This window comes from Heptranchias perlo, chromosome 18 (assembly GCF_035084215.1).
Source record: "Heptranchias perlo isolate sHepPer1 chromosome 18, sHepPer1.hap1, whole genome shotgun sequence".
NCBI lineage: Eukaryota > Metazoa > Chordata > Chondrichthyes > Hexanchiformes > Hexanchidae > Heptranchias > Heptranchias perlo.
The window spans coordinates 35,144,292-35,168,749 of record NC_090342.1 but is presented as its reverse complement, the minus strand read 5'-3'; the positions used below and the strand labels follow the sequence as shown (position 1 = coordinate 35,168,749).

At 45.8% G+C, this 24,458-nt stretch overlaps 1 protein-coding gene across 1 annotated transcript in view; it reads left to right on the top strand.

Moving 5' to 3' along the window:
- LOC137334460 (voltage-dependent L-type calcium channel subunit alpha-1C-like) overlaps positions 1–24,458 on the top strand; it is a 435,374-nt gene that overhangs the window by 193,965 nt on the left and 216,951 nt on the right. The window lies entirely within an intron of this gene.

Genomic DNA, 24,458 nt, shown 5'->3' with positions numbered 1-24,458 from the left:
TCAGAATTATTCCATAATTAATATATTATGCAACAACTACCTTGCTGTTCAGCTTAATATAAATATTCCTTACTTAACCATTACTTTTCCTCCCCCACAATATTAAAAGAATTCAACAGGGACTAGTGGTGGAGTGGATTATTATATTGAGCTTTTGACTCTTTTGGTTTAAATGCAGACCAGGCTAAGGAGATAAAAGTTTTCATTCTAAGAGTCTGTGGTGGTCTCAACCCAGTTTCTACTGAGCACAACCCCATGGCATAAAATGACCTCAGTGTGTCACAAGATTGGCAACCTCTTGTATGACTCGGATGAAAGTATAAAAATTCATATAAATACAATATGGGTCCTCTTGTGAGGTTGAGGTTAAAACACTTTGTTGGACTGAAGTGGGGAGAGTTTTGCACTGCATCAGACTTGTGTTGTACCGTACCTGGGAATAGACCTCAGCAATGACACTGGCTGCCACAAATATTCCATTCGCAGCACAGATCTCTCTCATCTCTCCCTCACCTCTGATGAACAAAAGAAAGAGTCACTGAACCTTGTTTTCAAATTGGCTAAAAAAAACACTGCACAGGTAAATTAGAGTTCATTGCAACTTCTACTTCTGTTTATAATTAAATGTGTAAATATACATCATCATCTCCAAAGAAGCATTTGTTTATGAATAGAAATGCCACAAATTACAGTGATTGCTGAGTTTCTTAAGTTAGTGTTTCAATGTATGCAAAGTTGCAGTGTGTCTTGTGGAGGGTATTGTATCAATAATAACCTAAGAAATGAAGGGGTAAATTTTCTTGTTCCTGAACCTGGAGCTATTACATCACCCGGGCACAGTGAGCATGGAAAAATTGGGTAAAGAGGAGCACCCAGTTTTCTGCCTATTGAAATTAATGGACAGAAAATTGGATGGGCTCTGTGAAGGGCATGTGCTCCTCCCTACTCAATTTTCCTGTGTTCACTATGCCCAGATGATCCAATAGCTACAGGTGCAGGATCAGGAAACTCTGCTCTATAATGCCTGTTTGCTAATTAACCAAACTTTAAAAATAATGGTTTAACAGAGTAATGTGATGGCTTGGTCTCTTTTATAGAATGAATAGGCTTGATTTTAACTCCTGAGTGGGAATGCATCAGAGCGAGCGGCGGGGAGCAGCAGCAGGCAGGCTCGGCCTATTTTATTGGCTGGACCTCATCTGTATGCTGCTTAATGACTTCCTGACAAAAACGACCATGGGCTCGCTGACCTACATTAGATCCTGGTCTAACAATGCCTCGATTTTAAAATTCTCATCATTGGGGTTCAATGCCCTCCATGGCTTTGCCCTTCCCTATCTCTGTAACCTTCTCCAGCCCTACAACCCTCTGAGAACCATGCATTCTTCCAATTCTAGCCTCTTGCGCATCCCCAATTTCCTTGGCCCTTCCATTGACTGCCGTACCTTCAGCTGCCTAGGCCCTAAACTCTGGAATTCCCTCCCTGAATCTCTCCACCTCTATCTCTCTCTCCTCCTTTAAGACGCTCCTTAAAACCTGCCTTTTTGATCAAGCATTTGGTCACCTGTCCTAATATTTCCTTACGAGGCTCGGTGTCAAATTTTGTCTGATAACGCTCCTGTGAAGCACCTTAGGACGTTTTGCTATATTAAAGGCGCTATATAAATGCAAGTTGATGTTGTTAATCACTCAAGACCTTCCTCTAACCATTATGCGCACCAGAGCTAGTGATGAGAAGGAACGTTTTTGTTTTCCCCCCTCCTCCACACACAACAATGGATATGTAGTTCAGATGCCCAGAGAAAATAAACAATGCTGTGTCAATTAACTTCCTCAAAAAAAACTGGACAAATACCTAGCTACAAACATGATTGAAGGTTCTTGGGATAAGTAGAGACAAAGATAATTAAATGGTACATGAAACACAATGATTCCTTGCTGTTGAAAGAATGACCAGCTCTGGAAACCAGCCAGCTATATGACAGTGGATAGTCAATTTGGAGTCAAGGAGACATTTTGCAATCTTTTCCCTCATGAGAATAAATAAAATGGGATAGAGTCCATGACAATATAGGTAATAGATAATACACAATCTGTAGAAAGAAGAGGCTTGATGGGCTGAATGATTTTTTCTTGTTCCATCCTTTATATTCTCAGCACTTAAATCAAAGACAGCAGTGGCTAAGATAAAGGCTGCTTACAGCATGGCTGGTTGAGATGTTCCTGTTCTGCTTTGTGCATGGTTTTGGTTGCACCTACTATTATGGAGATTCTTCAGTGAGAAACATTGTAAAACAAAAAGTTTTTAAGGCATGCACGAGTGTGGCATGATTCTGAATTTGTTTTTATTAATGAAATCTTTTTTGCTCCATAACAAGCGTTCATTATGAGTAGGGCCAGAAGGCCTTAGCTAATCAGTCTGGTGGCAGCAATGATTTTTTAGCTACTGCTTTCACTGATCTGTTGGTGAAATAGCCCTGGGATATAAACAGAACAGTTTTACCAACAAAAGAATGGGAATTCCAAATATATCAAGTCACTTCTGAAAGTGGATTTGTTGTATAAACGAAAGTCAGATTGTATGATCCATTTTTCACGAATGTAGTCTTGCTTTGTTGTGGAGAATGTAAGCTGATACAGTGATCAAACTCAATGATAAAAGGCAAATTGGGTGAAATCATGTTGTGATATTAGCACCCCTTTAAGTGCACAGTAATTAGACCCTAAAATATGGATTTATCTGGAATAGGATCCTAACAGGATTAAAACAACTTCCCTTGTCGGAAGATTACATTAACACCAGCTGTAAACTCCTCAGCTCATTGGATCTAAACAAAAAGGACAGTGCGGTGTTGTAACCCTAAATCTAGGTATCCAGTAAGTTCGAAGCCATCTCATGTACCACTGCTAATAAATAGACTTCCTCTTGTGACTCAGATTTCGTTATCAACATATTATTTTACGCTTTGAAGATCTGTGAAGTTCAAACCAAGTAAGACAGTATAGCGCTTGGATTAAAGTTCACTATTGTGAACTGCTGTACCAACTATTATCACTTTACATGCCTTATTACATCTATGTTGTGGAGATGCCGGTGATGGACTGGGGTTGACAATTGTAAACAATTTTACAACACCAAGTTATAGTCCAGCAATTTTATTTTAAATTCACAAGCTTTCGGAGATTTTCTCCTTCCTCAGGCAAATGTTTCAAGATCTCCTTGAAGCCTACGCATTTATACATATTGAACAATAATACATGGTGTTTACAGACTGCCCCTGCAACTGCCCGTTGCCAAGGCAATCACCGTGTTCAGACAGAGAGGTGTTACCTGCAGAACCTCCGAATACACATTCAACAAAAAAACAAACAGGGAAAAAAAACAGAGAAAAAAAAACACAGAGAGAGGCAGAAACATCCGGAAGGCAGAGAGAGCCAGCAAATGACCCATTATATTAAAAACAGATAACATTTGTTCGCTGGTGGGGTAACGTGTAGCGTGACATGAACCCAAGATCCCGGTTGAGGCCGTCCTCATGGGTGCGGAACTTGGCTATCAATTTCTGCTCGACGATTTTGCGTTGTCGTGTGTCTCGAAGGCCGCCTTGGAGTACGCTTACCCGAAGGTCGGTGGATGAATGTCCATGACTGCTGAAGTGTTCCCCGACTGGGAGGGAACCCTCGGTGAACGGACACCGCGCAACAATCGCCAAACAGGAGGGTTCCCTCCCAGTCGGGGAACACTTCAGCAGTCATGGACATTCATCCACCGACCTTCGGGTAAGCGTACTCCAAGGCGGCCTTCGAGACACACGACAACGCAAAATCGTCGAGCAGAAATTGATAGCCAAGTTCCGCACCCATGAGGACGGCCTCAACCGGGATCTTGGGTTCATGTCACGCTACACGTTACCCCACCAGCGAACAAATGTTATCTGTTTTTAATATAATGGGTCATTTGCTGGCTCTCTCTGCCTTCCGGATGTTTCTGCCTCTCTCTGTGTTTATTTTTCTCTTTTTTTTCCCTGTTTGTTTTTTTGTTGAATGTGTATTCGGAGGTTCTGCAGGTAACACCTCTCTGTCTGAACACGGTGATTGCCTTGGCAACGGGCAGTTGCAGGGGCAGTCTGTAAACACCATGTATTATTGTTCAATATGTATAAATGCGTAGGCTTCAAGGAGATCTTGAAACATTTGCCTGAGGAAGGAGAAAATCTCCGAAAGCTTGTGAATTGAAAATAAAATTGCTGGACTATAACTTGGTGTTGTAAAATTGTTTACAATTATTACATCTATTAATAGCAACAGTTACAAAACATTATAAATTGGGGATAGTTGGATAGCACAGTGTGTTAATGTACTAACAAGGTGTGGAAGAGCAACATGCATATTTCTCTTTCAATATTTTTCATATCTCAGCTGGGGCTGTTAAATTGGGGAAAGGTTTGGGAAGAGGTGTGAGGTACAAAGTGGTGAGCTCCTGAGTTGAGGTGAGCTACGTTTAGGAAAGAGGGGAAATCAGAAACAACCTCCAACTTACTTTGAGCACCTTCTGGTAACTGGTTCTAGACTGTTGTAAGCAGAAACTGGGAACTGATTACCTGATCTCAGTTGGGAATTAAGTGCAATGTATAAGGAGGAAGGAAGCGATTCAAAGTCAATCAGAATTGTTTTTTTTTCTTTTCATTCTTTATTAAATGTTGTTATTCTTGTTTTCCTGTAACTGTTTCTCACTCAATGTCAGGGTCTACCTCTAACACCCAAAGTGATATGAATTACCTTGCCTGAGAAAATAATGCAAGTGTTAAGGCACTGAATGACTCTGTATTCACAGAGGTTGTCTCCTTTCTCACATTTCAGATGATTTGTACTTCTCTCTGGTGTCCATAACATTTATTTTAGTAAGTGTCCAAATGTAACAGGAATAACTACACTGGAGCACCAAAAACTGCACACGGGTTTGCGTTTAGTAAAATATATAGGCTTTAGACTGATTATGCTCCTAAGTCTATTTACCTTCATGTACATATTGTAATTAATATTATTATTTAGGCAACACACTTTTAATTTTTAAAGAACAAGATCAGTATCCTGGTGAAGACTTTTAGTAAAATATATAGGTCTTTATTAATCAGTGCATGAGGTAAAGGGCATGATGAAGGATTTTCACAGAACTAATCTTTGTTCTTTACACAAGAATGCTGGAATGTTTAAGCTGGAAGCAGCCACTTGTTCTTCATCTGCCCCAACAGAATATCACTACACTACACAATAAATGTCCCCTTAGTAAGCAAGAAGAACTTGCATTTATATAACACCTATCATGACCAGAGGATGTCCAAAATGAAGTACTTTTTGAAGTGCAGTCACTGTTGTAATGTAGGGAAACGCTGCAGCCAATTTGTGCACAGCAAGGACCCACAAACAGAAATGAGATAAATAACCAATTAATCTGATTTAGTGATGTTGGTTGAGGGATAAATGTTGGCCAGGACACCAAAAGAACTCCGCTGCTATTTTACGAGTAATGCCATAGTATCTTTTACATTCAGCTGAGAGGACAGTAACCAAGCTGCAATCAAATTCTTCAAAATCAAAGACCAAAATTAATTGATTAAAACTGTCCCTGTAATCACAACCATGACAATGATAAATATCTTCACATCTTCTGAGATATGGGGCCCGATTTTACCAGCGGTGCGGGTTCTCGGCGGGTAGGCCACGCGCCCGGTGAAATTAGTGGGTTGCCCGTGCGATCGTAGCAGGCAACACACTAATTGGATCCACTTACCTGCTCCTCCGGGTTCCCCGATGCTGATCTGCGCGTCGGGCGGGCTGCGCATGCGCAGTAAGATCTGTCAGCTGGAGGCGCTCTATTTAAAGGGGCAGTCCTCCACTGACGGATGCTGCCACAAACAGCAAAAATTACAGCATGGAGCAGCACAGGGGGAAGGCTGCTCCCAGTTTAATGATGCCTCACCCCAGGTATCATTAGATGGGGTGAGGAGGAGGGAGAGGACAGAGATCTTCCCCCCGGCGGGCGGGAGGAAGCGGCCTGCCTCTGCCACCAGGAAGGCCTGGCTCGAGGTGGCAGAGGGGGTCACGTGCGCCACCAACATATCGCCCACCTGCACACAGTGCAGGAGGCGCTCCAATGATCTCAGTAGGTCAGCCACAGTGAGAACACGTAGTCTTTCCCCTACACTCCGTCTGCCACAACACTGCCCCCACCCCACATCTCCTTCGGCACTGCCAACACTACTCTGTCACATGACCCCTCATACCCACTCAAACCTCATCCTCACCTTACCTGCACCTACTCACCTCGCGAGTACTCACCCCGCCACTACCACGCAACCCAATCCTCATACAATCTCATGGCTCTATCCCATACTCACCCTCTCGTGCATCTCTCTCACTGCCAGCCTCACTCAACCTGCCACCACCTGTGCTGCAGCCACAGGGCATGCATCACATATGTGCAGCGTAAGGCAAACGTGTCGTGAGCATGAAGGTGATGCACAAGGGTGTTTGAGGGTTTGTCATGGTTCTTACTTCTATTGAATTACAGAACAACTCACATCACACATTATATTGGCACCACTACTGTCATGTCTTCGCGAATCCTGTCCGGTTTGTACAATAATGCCCGCTCCTGGGTATCCCAATGAGGACCCACCACTGATGCCACCCAGTGTGTCACTGCAGAGTGGGTGTAGGTGTATTTGCAGGGCTCTTCTGCGCAGACGACTGAGAGACATCGGGGATGTCCCCGGTTGCAGCCTGGAAGGCTGTGGAGCAGAAGTTCAGGAGGGCAGTGGTGACTTTGACAGCGACAGGTAGGAAGATGGTGCACAGGCCAACCAGGAGCAGTTCGGCATGAAAGAGGCTGCAGATGTCCACGGCTACATGTCGAGTGACTCTGAGCCTCCGTGTGCACTGCTGCTCAGAGAGGTCCAGGAGGCTGAGCCTCGGTCGGTGGAACGTGTGGCGAGGGTAGTGCCCTCTGCGACGCATCTCTCTCTGCGGTAGCCCTCCCTCCTGCTGTACAGGTGTATGTGTCACAGCACTCTGTTGTGGAGCTCCACGTGTCAGAGGTGGATGGCGAGGCTGGTGATGCTGTTCGCCCTCCGAGGAGGTCATGGCTGCAGCTAGGGCGGCCCCCATCCGCAAGATGTACATCTGAGGGGGTCCGCAAGGTAGGTACATGTCTCCGGACCCCGGGGTAAGTGTGCAGGTTGGTGACTTCGACCATCAGGAGGAGGGTGGTGGAGGCCAAACTTTGTCCCAAGTGACAGAGCGGCCTCCTGCAATGGCTGAGGGTCTCCCCCCCCCCCACCACCTGTCAAATGAACCTTTGCAGCTGCCACAGGCTGACGGCTGCAACACGTCCATTTCAATTGGGAGTGTTTCCCCCAGTGTGTGAAACAGTCCCATGTTTATCCAAAATCACACACAGTCCCTTAATCAGGCCAGTTAATGACCTGAACAAGCAAAGTAAATACACTCAAGTGGCATCCCGCTGGCTTTAATTGCCTGCGGGATTCCCACCAGCGGGGGCTGCGCACGCACCCCCGCACGTCAGCGCGGAACCCGGAAGTGGGCGGGATCGAGGCGCGATCCGGTCCCATTTCGGGATTTTCGGGGGGCCCCCCGCCGAGAACGCACCCGGTAGCGGATGCTAAAATCGAGCCCATGATATCACTACACAGTGCATTATCTGCATGTGCCCTCAGTTTTAATTGTACTTTATCATGCTGTGGCCTGGAATTTTCTGAAAACTTGTACCATTGTAATGGCGCATCTACGGCATATGCCGTTTTTCTAGCACAGAAGTTCCAGGAAACTAACTTTGGCGTTAGTGATTTACTAAAAGAGGTAAAAGTTAATTATAATAGCTCCACCGAACCCTCCTCCCCACCCCCTTCATAACAGCGGGTATGGCGAATTTCCTTGATTTGCATTGGTTTTATCGCCACTTGCAGGCACGGTGATAAAGAAAGGCACATACATACACCTGGGTCATCAAGACTGAAACTGACAGGTTTAGAATTGGCCGATCTGATTGGGGAATGGAAGCAGCCATGGGTTTGACAGTATTCCCACTGCTGACATATTGCTGAAGTTATGAAAGGAGTTTGAGCACTGCAAACTTGTATAAGTGTGGAGAAGGAAAAAAATCAGATTATAAGATCAACTGATGGTTTGAAACGATTGAAATGGAGATGAGTGGTGTGTTTGTGATTGTTAAATTGGGGTAAGCTCAGGTATCAGCCCCAGTCTAAATATTCGGGAGCCTTTCACAAATCAGGATGGTTACAGTAAAGCTCATCTGTGGAACTGTGGTGATTAACACTGAGCAGCTTTTAGGAAATAGTCCAAATAGTGGAAGATAGGTGGGCAGTTCCTGTCCCAACACTCAACCCCAGATGATTGGTAATATATAGCTAATATTTGGTAACATTTAGTCTCACATAATAGATTACATAAACCCACCATAAAAATAAATACTTAAATGATTTTCAGTTGAATGTTACAATAGGCAACAGCATGTAAAATGTGACCAGAGTCTGGGGATGAGAGCAGCTCCATGTTAAATGAGTCAAAAACATCCTCCCCCGCGTAAAGATACAGTCCAATAGAAGGCACATGGCGAATTGTGCACAGACAAATCTTCAGTTATTTATGTAGGACTGGAGCATTGGACCAAAGGGATGAAACAAATTATTGGCCTTTGGATGTGCCGCTTCTAATCCGTTACTATCCTCGCTGTGGCATATTCAAATCAGTTTTCCAGTAAATTTTGGTGTAAATTCACAACTGGAGGATTGGAGTTCACAACGGTGTAACTTATGGCGCTCGGTACCAATATTGCCGTTGCAAGAAATTCCCAGCCACTTTGCCATAGATAAAATTCATAATATCTACTTAGATTGTGGTATCAATTAAAAATTCCCAAAACTGACATAAAGCACAAATATTTTGGCAGCACAGAGATACCACTGTACCTACATTGCTGAGATCCTAGACTGTGTGAGATACTGAACAGAATCAAGTGCTTTCTCAGTGGTTGAAAAATAAATCCACAGAAAGTCATCACAAGATTGCTGCCATGTACTTCTTAGTGACATTAGTAGAGGGCCTACGAACAGGCTGCCTGTGTCTAGATTTGCACACCATACATTTTGTATTGCTTTATGAACTTTTGAAACAACTTCTTAGTTTCCAACATCATGATACAATTTTCATCTTTTTTGCCCAACAAATTACGTTTGCTTTTTCCCTCCCTCCAAGAATCCATTTCCTTGACAAAATATAATGCATTATTCTTACTGCTTCCTACTGCAAAGCTTCAACTTATTTGGTGACTTTCCAAGTTCTGGTTAGCCAAGAAACATTACCCATGTGTATATTACAGGGTGAACATAACACACAATGACATTACAGATTAAAATTTAAGAAAAGGATAAACTGACAGGTGCATGGCATCCTTAACCTGCTGAGTGAACCTGTTGGCATGGCAACAGTTACGCACACTTGTCTGTGGACTTTCCAGTCTGTCTATAATAGGATACTTCGTTGCCAAGTTAAGTTGCTTTTGAGTACCCTTATTTTACAAAGGCCTCATCATCTCATTCATTAAGTATGTGGCACTGCTTTAGTTCACCAGATTACCATGGAGCTCACTGGTTAGCCATGCAAGCCTAGAAATTGCAGCTGTGACACTATTCAGCGGTTAACTATAAGTTAATGAAAGTTGTTGAGAGAAATTTGTAGGGCTATGGGGAAAAAGCAGGGGAATGGGACTAATTGGATAGCTTTTTCAAAGAGCCAGCACAGGCATGATGGGCCGAAGGGCCTCCTTCTGTGCCATATGATTCTACTGTATAGATGGATTAATGATAATTGTGCTGTTTTCAGTTTGTGGGCTAAAAGGTGGGCTGGATTTCCCACACAGCAGTTCAGTCATCGAAAAAGGAGAAAGCATAATCCGCAATCAGTTGTGAATTGCAATAAGGAGGCAGTTAAACATGCATTGGACAGATGTTAACTGAACAAAGTTGCTGTATAATTGGGTATTACAGAGAGAGGAAAACCAGCATTACAAACCAAGCACTGTATGCCCTACTGTAAGGAGTCAAGAAGCAGAGGTACACAATTGATGGCCCCTTCCTTCCTTATGGGAGGAGGTGGCTGAAAGCAGGCAACACCAGTCAGCCACTACAGTCTCGTATGTTCAGATATCTAGGTCCTCATAATACACAGCCTGAGGAGACCCAAGTAGGCTGTCTGTGCAACCTTGCAGTCAGCCAATAAGCATACTCCTTCTGCAAGTGAATCGCTTAGAAAGAGTGGAAGGTTAGATGTCGCACATCTGAATAAAAGCACAAACCCCACAGGGTAGCAGTACATCAATTTAAGCTTCCAACATTTACAAACTACATAGGAGAGGAAATAAATGCCCAGCACTTGATTTGCTGAGTATTCATTTAATCACTGATTACAATATATCAGGAGCCCAGCATAACATGGTAATAGGTGTTTATTTCAAGAACAGAGAATTAAAATGTAGGACATGGTGATTTGGGCACAGTTACTTTGCAGGTGTGGTTTGCCGCTTTAAGAAATTATTTAGTTATACCACTCTGTGGAAGGTATCTGGGCAGAAAAATTGGATAAGGGCCATTTTTGGGCATGGGTAGTGTGATGCACTATTACCCTGCGCCCAATGACCCCTGCGCAGGCAGGACGCAGGTTTCGGCCAGCCTAAGTACTAATCTGCAATCAGCGTTCCATTCCGGGTCTTGCATGTGGAATCAATGCAATTTTCACTTTCCACCAGCAGGGGGAGTACAATCTCTTAAAGGGAGGATGTTTCTTAGAAATCTCTTAAAGGTAGCTGGTACCTGTTATTTGCTGAAAATAACACTCTACTGTCTGCACGGAGTCTCAACGGAGATCAGACATCGCACACGTAAAACACAGATGCAGGTCCCATCCCTATGTTTACACACTGATGAGTATGTTAAAACATTGAATAAAGGTTGCGCACTACTAAATCCCACATCCTCCAATCTGCACGCCAGACCTCATCAATCTGCCGATCTGAGTTGGTACTAGGCCTGTGAGAGTGCATGCACCAAGGTTCTCTGCTGATGCACTAGAGGCCTTGGTGCAAGAGGTGGACAGAAGGAGGGACAGCCTATATCCGTGGCCGGGGGGAGCCGTGGAGGGGGCAAGAGGCCCTCCAGACATATATCCAAAAGACAGTGGGAGGCTGTGGGAGACGAAGTCAATGCCAGGCTTACAGCATCATGAACATGGATGCAGTGTAGGAAGAAGTTCAGTGTTTGACATGAGTGGTCAAGGTGAGTGAAGTCAACTGTCAAGTGGCATCTCCTACCAACTGCACCACGCACTACACCCCCCATCACCCACATACCAACAAACTCTTTCCATCAGTGCTCAACTCTTCCAACCAGATGCTTCCTCTCACCCTTACACATTACCACTGCTGCAAGCCGCCCAACCACAACTCAAAGGCCACACACACCAGCAGCTATTCAAACATGACAACCACATCACCCAGACACACCTCCCGCTTTCTTGCAGGAAAAGGTGGTACATATCAGGAGGCAGCAAGTAGCAGTCGCATTTAGCCCCTCAAGCCTGTTCCGCCATTCAATGAGATCATGCTGGACCTGTGACCTAACTTCATATACCTGCCTTAGCCCCATATCCCTTAATATCCCTGGTTCACAGAAATCTATCAATCTCAGATTTAGAATTCACAATTGAGCTAGCATCAACTGCCGTTTGCAGAAGAGCGTTCCAAACTTCTCCCACCCTTTGCATGTAGAAGCGTTTCCTAACTTCACTCCTGCATGTCCTGGCTCTAAATGTTAGGCTATGCCCCCATGTCCTAGTGTTCAAGTCTAGGCGACCTCCAAAAACAGTTACAAATATCTCAGCAGCCAGAAGCAATAATCCAGCCACTAACCTGTAAATCCTGCACGGTCCCATTAAATAGCACTGGTGGGGGTCCTCCAGGCACTCTAAGACACGTTCAGATGGTTGGGGTTAAGACTGTGAGTTGAGTTGAGTGTTAAGTCCCAAAATGGTGTCTATGACTTTAAATCAGCATTGCACATTGATTGAAGCCATTTTCTCTCTACTTTACATGCTTCCAGCGTTCTTTATCTGCGCCTGCGCTAACTCCTTTACCAAGATGGCGTCCGGCGCACGTCACGCTGTAAACGTGCATGTGCAGCCAAAACACCATCTTGGATGTCGGAGAGGCCGTGTAGCGCCGAAACAACGGGCACTACAAGGCCCAATTTAGCGCCCCTGGAGTTAGTGCCTGGTATACTATTGTTTCTTCCAGCATTTTGGTACCACTGCTAATTCCTTATTGGTAGTTTCACCCTCTCTGCCATGGCCTTGAAATCCCAGTCACTGACTCAGGTCTTTTTTCAGAACAAAGATACGGAGCATACTGCAGATAGCAATTATTCTGGAAACCCTAGTGAAGGAGTAAAGCTGAATTCAGTCCCCGTAATGGCCAAAAATCTATAATGTGGAAAGAAAATTTGCAACAGCTCCCATTTGAGTTACTTCAGTTTAAACACTGCCCACTTTCCAGCAATGTTTCTTTCATTTGGGCTATATGAATGTATTGAACAAGTTATGCATTATATTGATGCTTCACCCTTAACAACCTGACCTGTTGGTTTCAATAAGATCAATTGGCTTATCGTCATCTTGAATGCATTGGCACTTGAACTAAAAAATGTATGGGGCAGTAAATGAGAATACACCACACTACAGACATAATTGGTCATCATTTTATGCCAACAGCAATGCCCACACATGATATACCCAGTTACATAATTGATATTGGAATATTAATTATAGTTTCTAGACATTACCACATACAAAATTTTGTCTGCTGATATAAATGATTAGCATTCTCAATTTAAATTCCATTTGAAAACTATATATTTTTTTTTCAATTCATCCCTTTATGGGCAAGGAGTTCTAGGCTTCCCAAGCTGGCTATTTTTTAAAAATGCACAAAATAAACCCTGTTGCAGTAATGAAGCTATTCAAATCTCAACCGTATCTTTACACTATACTAGAAAAGAAAAACAATTTTAAATCAATACAAAAACTTAAAGCATTTCTTCCTACCCTACTTTCCCTTTCTCCAACCATATTTCTATATTCATGGTATCATAGTAGGTGCAGCACAAGAGGAGGCCATTCGGCCCATCGTGCCTGTGCTGGCTCTTTGAAAGAGTTATCCAATTAGTCCCACTCCCCTGCTCTTTCCCTGTCGCCCTTTAATTTTTTTCCTTTCAAGTATTTATCCAATTCCCTTTTGAAAGTTATTATTGAATCCGCTTCCACCACCCTTTCAGGCAGTGCATTCCAGATCATTACAACTCGCTACGTAAAAAAATGTTTCCTCATGTCACCTCCGGCACTTTTGCTGATCATTTTAAATCTGTGTCCTCTGGTAACCGACCCTTCTGCCACTGGAAACAGTTTCTCCTTATTTACTCTATCAAAACCGTTCATGATTTTGAACACCACTATCAAACCTTCTAAGTTCCAAGGAGAACAACCACAGCTTCTTCAGTCTCTCCACATAACTGAAGTCCCTCATCCCTGGTACCATTCTAGTAAATCTCTTCTGCAACCTCTCTGTGACCGTGAGATCCTTCCTAAAGTGTGGTGCCCAGAATTGAGCACAATACACCAGCTGAGGCCTATCCAGTGTTTTATAAAGGTTTAGCAGAACTTTCTTGCTTTTGTACTCTGTGCCTCTATTAATAATGCCCAGGATCCCATATGATTTTTGAACAGCCTTCTCATGTTGTCCTGCCACCTTTGAAGATTTGTATATGCCCCCAGGTGTCTCTGTTCCTGCACCCCTTTTAAAATTGTACTATTTAGTTTATATTGTCTCTCCTCATTCTTCCTACCAAAATGCATCACTTCCTACTTCTCTATGTTAAATTTAATCTGCCATCTGTCTGCCCATTTCACCAGTCTGTCTATGTCCTCCTGAAGTCTGTTACTATCCTCCACATTGTGTAGTACATTTCCGAGTTTCGTGTCATCTGCAAACTTTGAAGTTATACCCTCTGTACCCAAGTCCAGGTCATTAATATATATCAAAAACAGCAATGGTCCTAATCCTGACCCCTGGGGAACACTACTGTATGCTTCCCTCCAGTCTGAAAAACAACCGTTCACCACTGCTTTCTATCCCCTAGCCAATTTTGTATCCACGCTGCCATTGACCCTTTAATCGCACTACCCTCGTCAACCCTCTCCGTTACTTCATCAAAGAACTCAATCAGGTTAGTCATACATGATTTTCCTTTAATAAATCCGTGCTGACTTTTATTTATTAGCCCATACTTTTCCAAGTGCCAATTAATTTTATTCTGGATTATTGTCTCTAAAAGTTTCCCCATCACCGACAATAGACTGACTGGCCTGTAATTGCCGGGTTTATCCCCCTTTCCCCTTTTTTGAACAGGGGTGTAACATTTGCAATCATCCAGTCCTCTGGAACCATCCCCGTATTTAAGGAGGATTGGAAGATTGTGGCCAGAGCCTCTGCAGTTACCACCCTTACTTCCTCAGTAAACTAGGATGTATCTCATCCGGATCAAGTGACTTTTCTATTTTGAGTACTGCTAATCTTTTAAGTACCTCTTCTGTCTATTTTTATCCTATCTAATATCGCTACTACCTCCTCCTTTACTGATGCAATGGCAGCATCCTCTTCCCTAGTGAAGACGGATGCGAAGCATTCATTTAGTACCTCTGCCATGCCTTCTGTCTCCACAAAAAGATCTCCCTTTTTGTCCCTAATCGGTCCCATCCTTCCTTTGACTACTCTTTTATTATTTATATGTTTATAAAAGATTTTTGGGCTCCCGTTTATGTTAGCTGCTATTCTCATACTCTCTTTTTGCCCCTTATTCCCTTTTTTAGATCTCCTCTGTACTTTCTATATTCAGCCTGGTTCTCGACTGTATTATGAACCATACATTCATCATAAGCCTCTTTTTTCTGTTTCATTTTAATCTCTATATCTTTAGTCATCCAGCTTTGGATGCCCTTCCTTTCCCCCTTGTAGGAATGTGCCTACCCTGTACTCTGTACCCAAACCAACTCCTCCTAGAAGGCCTCCCATTGTTCAATTACTGTTTTGCCTACCAATTTTTGATTCCGATCTACCTGGGCAAGATCCTTTTTTAACTCACTGAGATTTGCCCTCCTCCATTTTCGCATTTGATTGTTCCTTGTCCTTTTCCATAACTATTCTAAACCTAATGATATTATGATCACTGTTCCCCAAATGCTCCCCCACTGAAACATGTTCCACATGCCCCACTTCATTCCCCAGAACTAGATCCAGCACTGCTTCCTTCCTGGTTGGGCTGGAAACATGCTGTTCCAGAAAGTTCTCTTGTACACATTTCAGAAATTCCTCCCCCTCTTTGCCCTTTACATTGTTACTGTCCCAGTCTATATTAGGATAATTGAAATTCCCCATTATCATTACTCTATAGTCCTTGTATCTTTCTGTAATCTGCCTGCAAATTTGCTCCTCTATCTCCTTCCCACTATTTGGTGGCTATATTATACACCCAGTAGTGTAATAGCTCCTCTATTGTTCCTTAATTCTAACCAAATAGATTCCGGCTTTGACCCCTCAACTACATCATCCCTTTCCAGCGCTATAATAGTTTCTTTGATCAATACTGTCCTTTCCTATCTTTCCTGAATACCTTGTGGCCAGGAATATTAAGTACCCAATCTTCCCCTTCTTTGAGCCAGGTCTCTGTTATTACCACTATGTCATAGTCTCATGTGGCGACTCGAGCCTGCAGCTCACCGACCTAATTTACCACACTATGCGCATTTACGCACATGCATTCCCATCTCATCTTGGACTGCCTCGCATTTGCCCCCTGTCTGATCCCTCCTATTCCTGAACTATTCTTTACTCTAGTGCTACTTGTCCCTCCCGGTCCTTTGTACACCTTGGGCCCGATTTTAGCACCTGCTATCGGGTGCGTTCTCGGCGGGGAAGCCCCGAAAATCCCGAAATCCAGGTGCGAGACCGGATCGCGCCTCAATCCCGCCCACTTCTGGGTTCCACGCCGGCGTGCGCGCGCAGACCCCGCAGGTGGGAATCCCGCAGGCAATTAAAGCCAGCGGGGTTCCACTTGAGAGTATTTATGTAGCTATTTCAGGTCATTAAATGACCTGATTGAGCTGTTTTTTTAACAAGTGTGGGATTTTACAGTGAAATGAGACTGTTTCCCATACTGGGGGAAACACTCTCACTCCCAACGGACGTGTTGCAGCCAGCAGCCCGTGGCAGCTGCCAAGGTGCATTCCACAGGTGGGGGGGGGGGGGGAGAGCCTTCACCAACGCAGGAGGACACTCCGTAACATTGGGCAACGCCTGCCCTCCACCACCCTCCTCCAAGCAAGAAGATTCACCAGCGTGGAACTGCAACCCCTGTGCGAGGACACACTTTTCTACCGTGCACAACCCCGCAGACCTACACTTGCCAGATGGGTGCTGCGTTGACATCCTCGGAGGACGAACAGCATGACCAGCCTCAGCAGCCTCGCAGTCCACGCCGTCCGCCTCAGAGACATGCATCCTCACAACACGGTGCTGTGGCACATCCACCTGCACAGCAGGATGGAGGGCAACCGCAGAGAGATGCGTCGCAGGAGGCACTACCCTCCGCACAGGGTCTACAGACCGAGGCTCAGCTTCATGGACCTCTCTGAGCAGCAGTGCATACGTAGGCTCAGAGTCACTCGCCAGGTAGTTGCCGACATCTGCAGCCTCCTTAATGACGAGCTGCTCCCGGATGGACCAAGCAGCATCTTCTTACCCGTCGCTGTCAAAGTCACCACTGCCCTCAACTTCTTCGCCTCCGGATCCTTCCAGGGTGCCACGGGGGACATCACCGGGGTCTGTCAGTCGTCTGCACACAAGTGCATAAGGCAGGTCACCGATGGGTTGTTCCGCAGGGCCTCAACCTACATCAACTTCGCCATGGATGAGCGCAGCCAGACGGAGGGGGCGGTTGGATTCCATGATGTGGCTGGCTTCCCACGGATGCAGGGTGTAATCGATTGCACCCACATAGCAATACGGGCACCTCCACATGAGCCAGGGCTGTTCATCAACAGGAAAGGGTATCACTCCATGAACGCCCAGCTCATTTGTGACCACCGCCAGAGATTCCTACACGTGTGCGCCAGATACCCTGGCAGCTGCCACGATGCCTTCGTCCTCAGGGAGTCCACCATCCCGCCCCTCTTCCACGCAACCAACACCGGCAACGGCTGGCTCCTCGGCGACAAGGGATATTCCCTGCACACGTGGCTTATGACACCTCTGAGGAACCCCATTACCGAGCCACAGCGTCGATATAATGACAGCCACATTGCTACCAGGTCTACAATTGAGCAGGCTATAGGGCTGCTCAAGATGCGCTTCAGGTGCCTTGATCGTTCCAGGGGAGCGCTCCAATACACGCCACTCCGAGTGGGACGAATTATAGTTGTCTGCTGTGCCCTGCATAACATGGCACTACAGAGAGGGATGCCGCTGGAGGAGGCCACATGAACACCCGCCACCCACATTGAGGACGACAATGAGGAGGAGGAGGAGGAAGAGGAGGAGTACGAGCGAGAGGAGGAGGAACGACCCATGGCCCGAACACCGGCTCACCTGCGTGCTCGTCAGGCCAGGGAGGCACTCATATGCCAACGGTTCTCCTAACATCACACTGTGTGAGGCGTTCACATGTCATAACGTACACAGACGAGGGTCCATACAGGCTCCCTCCACAGAAGAGTGGTGCCTGTATACCTGCACCCACTGTATTATGCCCAATGGGTGGGACGGGGTGGTCGTCGTCATGATGAGGCGCACGGAAGGGACATATTGCACAAGCCGCAGAATTATGGACAAGAGGTGGCAGCATTGGTGAGAAAAAGTGAGTTTATTTTGTGTTGCCATTCAAAGACTGGAAATAAAAAGATAACAAATAGGCAAACACCCTGGTGCAATCCCTGTGTGCTCACGGAACTTTGGGTTTTCGTTTCCTGGTACCCCTACGTGGTGCTACCCCTGTGGCTCCAGCAGAGGTGGTGGCAGGTTGCTCCTGTTCGTGCCCTGACCTGGTAGATGCTTTGGGCCGACGCCCCCTGGGTTTCAGTGCCCGTGAGGGCACCTCCACAGACTGCTCCTCCTGCACCTGTGCAGGGGTAGACTCGGCCACCTGGAGAGGATGGACTATTGCGGGCACTGGTTGAGAGGGGGGCAACGGGTGAGACGTGGGGGCGCCTTGAGTAGCGTCCACACTTCCATTTCCCCGTTCACCATCTTCCCTCTCATGGCCAAGGCCCACATCACCCCTTCCACCCTGCTGGACGGCAGTTTGGATGACGTGGGTGAGACCTTGCAAGGCCACCTCCAATGTATCTGTCAACCTGTTGATGGCGGCAGAATGTTGCTCACCCTGAATCCGAACAGCCGCTGTGAGGGCCTGGATGGACTCATTGGTGAGCTGTGCGTGACGCTCGAGGGAGGCTAGCCTGTCCTCCACCGCAGACGTTCCCACACCTACCCACGACACTATCTCAGAGATGCCTTCACGTCCCTGCGACACTATCTCGGCAATACCCTCCTGCACCTGTGCCACCATTCCCCTCATGCAGGAGTTGGACTCCTCCATCCTCCGTGCGATTGTGGAGAGTGCGCGTGGCACCTCTCCCAGTACCTCGGCAATGTGCTGGTGCCCCTCGACGACTCTCCTTTTGACTGGTGGCCCCCTGGGTTCAGCATCTGGGTCCGGCTGAGCAGAGCCTGGAGAAGAGTGCTCCCACCGATGCGGACCCTCCGCGGCTGACCCTGCCACCAGGGTCTGCTCATGCTCACGTGTGCGCGGTGACTCACCATGTGCAATCCCAACTAACTGAGGGGGGGGACCCACCGAGGTGTGTGTATCTGCGCTGGTGGATGCAAGGCTCATGTGTGACGATGCACCCTCAGAGACGGGCATGTCCTCTGAGGAATCCCCCTCAACGGAAACGTCGATCGCAGACGGCCCTGCAAGACAACAGAGGGCAATATCAGGCATGTGACCAAATGTGGCGGTGCGGCATATGCCATGTGATACTAAGATCATTCGCGCTCATGAGTGCTGAGTGCCAGCTTTCCCTTACTGGCCGTTTCGCCAGAACCAGCCTCACCATCCGCCACGGACAGGCAATGTAGCGTGTGGCTGATCTCCAATGCCTCGACCTCGGCGTCTGTCAGAGCCACCTCGTGTGGCGGGCCCCCTCCGGTGCGTGCCCTTTCGCGTGTGTTCTTGCACCTCTTCTCCTGTGAGGGCAAAACACAAAAACGTTATTGAGTGATGATTGCAATGTGAGACGCTTCAACCATTGGTGTGAGTGGGTTGAGCGTGTGGCAGATGGATGGGAGGATGCGTGTGCCACATGGCCATCCCATTGTATGGGCATTGGGGTGTGTAGTAGTGGTCGAGTGGGGACAGGGACGGTGGGTACGTGCAGGCACTGTGAGGATGATAGTTGGGTGGCTGTGAGGATTGGTGCGGGAGCGCAGTGCTGTCAGTGGAGATGGGGTTGTGAGGTGTTTGAGGTGATGTGGAAGACGGAGTGACGCAGAGTGCGTTAGTGTACTCACCTTCCCGGACCTGGTGAGGTCATTGAATCTCTTGCGGCACTGCATCCAAGTGCGGGTGGTGTTTCCCCTGCTTGTGACCTCAGTGGCCACCTCCTCCCATGCCCTCTTGGTGGCGCTGCCAGGGCACCTCCTTCCATCGGTGGGGAACAGCGTCTCCCTCCTCATACGGACCTCGTCCAGCAGCACCTGGAGGGCGTGGTCCGTGAATCGGGGAGCAGCCTTACCCCTGCGCTCCTCCATCCTGCATGGACTCTAGGTTGTGGCTGGAGGGGCTTTGGTGGACTGCCTCTTTAAATAGAGCTCTACCATCGCTCAGACGTCAATGCGCATGCGCAGGCCGCCGGCACGCAGCTGAGAAGCGCGGAACCCGTACCTGCCGGCTAATTGCCTCAATTATGCCGCAATCGCGCGCGCAACGCACTCAATTCGGACGGCGCGTTTTTCACGAGCCCGACTGACCACCCGCTGAGAACCCGCACCCCATGTAAAATCGGGCCCCTTGTTTCTCCTCTCTAATGTTTCATCCTGGTGCCCATCCCCCTGCCAAATTAGTTCAAACCCTCCCCCAAAGCACTAGTTAACCTCCCCGTGAGGACATTGGTCCCAGCTCTGTTGAGGTGCAACCCGTCCATCTTGAACAGGTTCCTCCTGCCCCAGAACTGGTCCCAATGCCCAGGAATCTGAAGCCCTCTCTCCTGCATCGTTGCTCTAGCCACGCATTGACCCGTCTTATCCTATTATTCCTATACTCACTAGCGTGCGGCACTGGGAGTAATCCAGAGATTACTACCTTTGAGGTCCTGCTTTTTAACTTCTTCCCTAGCTCCTGAAACTCTGACTGCAGGATCTCGACTCTTTTCCTTCCTATGTCATTGGTTCCCACATGAACCACAACTTCTGGCTGTTCCTCTTCCCCCCTCAAAATGTTCTGCAGGTTCTCAGAGATGTCCTTTACCCTGGCACCAGAGAGGCAACACACCATGTGGAGCTCACGTCGGCGGCTGCAGAAACGCCTGTCTATCACCCTGACAACTGAATCCCCCATAACAACTGCATTTCTTTTGCCCCCCTGTGCAGCCAAGTCTCCCACGGTGCCGTGGATTTGCTCCTGACTGCACTACTGAATACAAGTTTGTGAGTGCCACACTCCCAGGAGACTCCGGCACTGCCTGCCTGTTCCTCTTAGTCTGGCTTGTGGTCACCCACTCCCTCTCTGCCTGAACTGTCTGTAGCTGCTCTGAAACTCTAAGCTTGAGCTCGAGCAGTTATTGGCACTTCCTGCACCTGTGGTTTTCTGGGATGTACAATGTGTTCTGGAGTTCCCACATGGCACAGGATGTGCATGTGACAGGCCCCAGCTGTCCTGCCATCCTTCTCCTATACTCAATATTTTTATTTTATTTTTGTTCTAACTAATGTAACATTTTAATATTCTTAATGCTTTTTTTTAAAAGCTAAGATTAAACACTATTTCTCATCTTTTATTCCACTGTTGATCCAGAAGTAGGACCAGATGGAAAACCAGCTCCATATGCTGTTTTTTCAGCCAATCTGAATATTGACAATTTCATGTGTATAGACAAGCTAGCCCTGATATGCCCAGACAAGATAACTCAATACATTTTGAAACAGAAAGATAAAAGTAAATAAAACAATAGTCTGTAAATTTTTGTGAATGATATTATCCTACAAATGCTTAATGCATCGGGATAAAACTTCTCTCCCCACTATTTTAGCAGCAGTCTTGACCACTTCAAAATAGACAGGTTAGTGACTTCTTTAAAATAGCAGAGAGGAGTCCTTTGTTGGCGAACTCAGATCAGCACTGTCACAGCCCTCAGAGCAATTTGCTTTTCCACCTTCTCAGCTAGTAATTGGTGTGTGATCTGGAGATGCTGGTGGACATGGGAGAAAATAGAGAGATTTCGTACCTTATTTAAAAAAAACCTTAGGCTTAGACAGTGGTTCAACGACAAACATGTTACACAAATAATCATTTCCTCTGAGGGTAATAAATCATCTAAGAAAGAGCTAAGAGAGTAGTGGACATGTCCAGGGTTTCGCATGTACTCAGTTTCTGATCTTGGCCTTGGGGTGTCATTCATGGAATAATGGGGTAGGCTTTCTGGGCTCAGCAATGAACCTACAAAATCAGATCACAGTGAACAGAACGCCCAACCTAGTTTCTACCTGTGGGTGGTATGGGGAGGTTGGGGGGGGTGGGGAGGGACGAGAACTTGCCTAAAGGAGGTGGTGGGCAAAGGAAATGATGTAAGGATGCAGCCTTAAAGGATTGCAGTTAAAATTTAAATGAATATGGCGACTTAGAGGTAAATGGCTATATATGGATACGGAGACAAAAAGGTGAAAATAGTTTATAAAAATTTGTTAGTCTATCCAAAGGCTGTGTAGGGGATGGGAAAGAAACGGTAGGCCAAGTGCAAGGGATGGCAAAGCAAATGTGGAGACATAAAACAGAGGAGCCAATTTTCATTGCCCTCACCATATAGGAATGGGGCGGAAGCACACCGAAAATCATGGCAGTGAACTTATTACTTTGTTCCCGCTGCTGATACCTGTTACCATTTCCAGGTAGCCCTGGAAATGGGCGGCAAGACGCCAGCCTGTCTAACGTGGGCGTTTATTAAAGCATACAAATCCAGGTCCCTCGATGTACATTGGACCCTGACGCAATTTTCAAGAATCAATGGGCAAGGCGTATGCTTTGCACTCTCTACCAATTGATAGAGGCGTGGAGTAGCTTAATCAGCAGTCTTTAAATGGCTGCAGGCCGCTAACACATATGGTACCACAAAAACTTCCCACCTGCTGCCAGCCTTTCCGAGCCCCCTCCCTTGATTGCTTTGCTCCCCCTTATTTGCATCTGTCCAGTTCTGCTAAAGTCTTGTAACTGCTTTACCTACAATCAGTTTACTGGTGACTTAATGGGCAATAATCAGTTACTTTTTTGGACGTTTAAGAAACTACTTACTATTAAATTGTAAAATATAAACAAAAACATATTTTCAATTTTTTTTTACAAAAAATAGCAACAGCTGCTATAAAACATCACATTACTAAAAGTGTTCTGTTAAAATGAAACAAAAAATATCCATAGAAAGTCTACGTTTCTTTATAAACTATATCATATATAGAATTTTCTGTAAGCTCAGCTGAAATGACTTGGGCTTTAAAGACAAACAGCACAATCCCAGTGAAAAAGCAGGTAAATTGTACCCGGAACCATCTATAATATATTAAAAATCTTATGTCTGCATGCACTTCCTATCAACTTTTTCCATTATAAGTTCCTCTGTCCACATTTATAATGAAACTGCCTATGTAAATTTGTAACACTGTAATTACACCCTATTGTCATTGGAGATGCTGCAAGGACCATATTGTTTCTACATCTAAGTTCAAGGTTGAATATTTGATTATTTTGCATGTCTCTGATGCTCTGAATAAATATATAGCTGTAATCAATGCAGATGAGTTCCATTCTCTTCCTTCCTCCTCTTTTTAATAGTGCTAAAAGTTCTGCATAATAAATGAACATTCTCTAGATAATCATGACCCTTAGGTACTGAAGGCCCTTATTGACGTTCCACAATCTGGTTAGGCCAGTGGGGCTCCTTGCATCAGTCCTATGATATGGATTATTGCAGACAGTGCCTTAGAGACGAGTAGGAAAGAAAAAGGGAGAAAAGACAATAAAAACCCCACAATTTCAAGGGTTGGGATCCTAATAATTATGCCCATTGGTACTGTCCAGCAAAGACCCCTTTGGTGTTTGTGAGGTCAGAGGGAGAGCATCTCATTTACATGGGCCAGGTGGATGAAAGCTCCACTTTGGGCACATATTTAGTACCTGCCTGCCCATGTTGGCTGGAATCACTGGCACCTGCCTGCACATGTTGGGTGAGAGTTGTCCAGACCTGACCCTGGCCATTATCCCCTCAGTGCCCTAGCAAGGGAGCCGATCAACAACATTTTAAAAAAATAATTGTTTCTGGGGACGGAAGTTCTGCCTCTTAAAAGAGAACCAGGAAATCAGATCTCTGCCATTTTTCAAAGGGTTTTACTGGTCTTTGGCATGTTAGGGAGGTACATCGGCAAAACCCCCTAAGGGATTTCAGGCCCAAATTGTTTTTCAAGGATGAAGCAATCATTGGGAGCCCACTGTACATGCAAGGAAGGTCCAGAGTTATATATTTGCATGATGTTTTGGGTTGACAGAATCAATTGTTGTAGTAGGTCCAGTTAATTCACTGTTGCATTTTCACTTTTCTTAGGGTGCATATGCTACGTAGGTAATTGTCAGCCTAAGATTTAGATAGGTTTGGCCTACAGTAAGTGACAGCATCTGCTTTACTTACCTGTTTTAGTTTTATTCCAGGGATATTTCCTTCAGGGCCAGCCTTTCGGTCTCTATTTGTTCCATTCTTTGACAATTTTCTGTACATCTCCTTCTTGTTTTTTTTGCCTTATTCTCCCTATCTCTTGCCTGTGTTACAGTTTCTAATTTCTGGCTCTCCTTGTATTTATGTGTATTTATTTTTCTTCCATTCTTGTTTTCCTCCACTCTCTCTCTTTCAAGGTTGCTGCGGGTGGCTCTGCATCATTTGAGGTAAACCAAAACAAGCTACTGATGATGTGACTTGAACTATTAATTAAATGATTAGTTTAA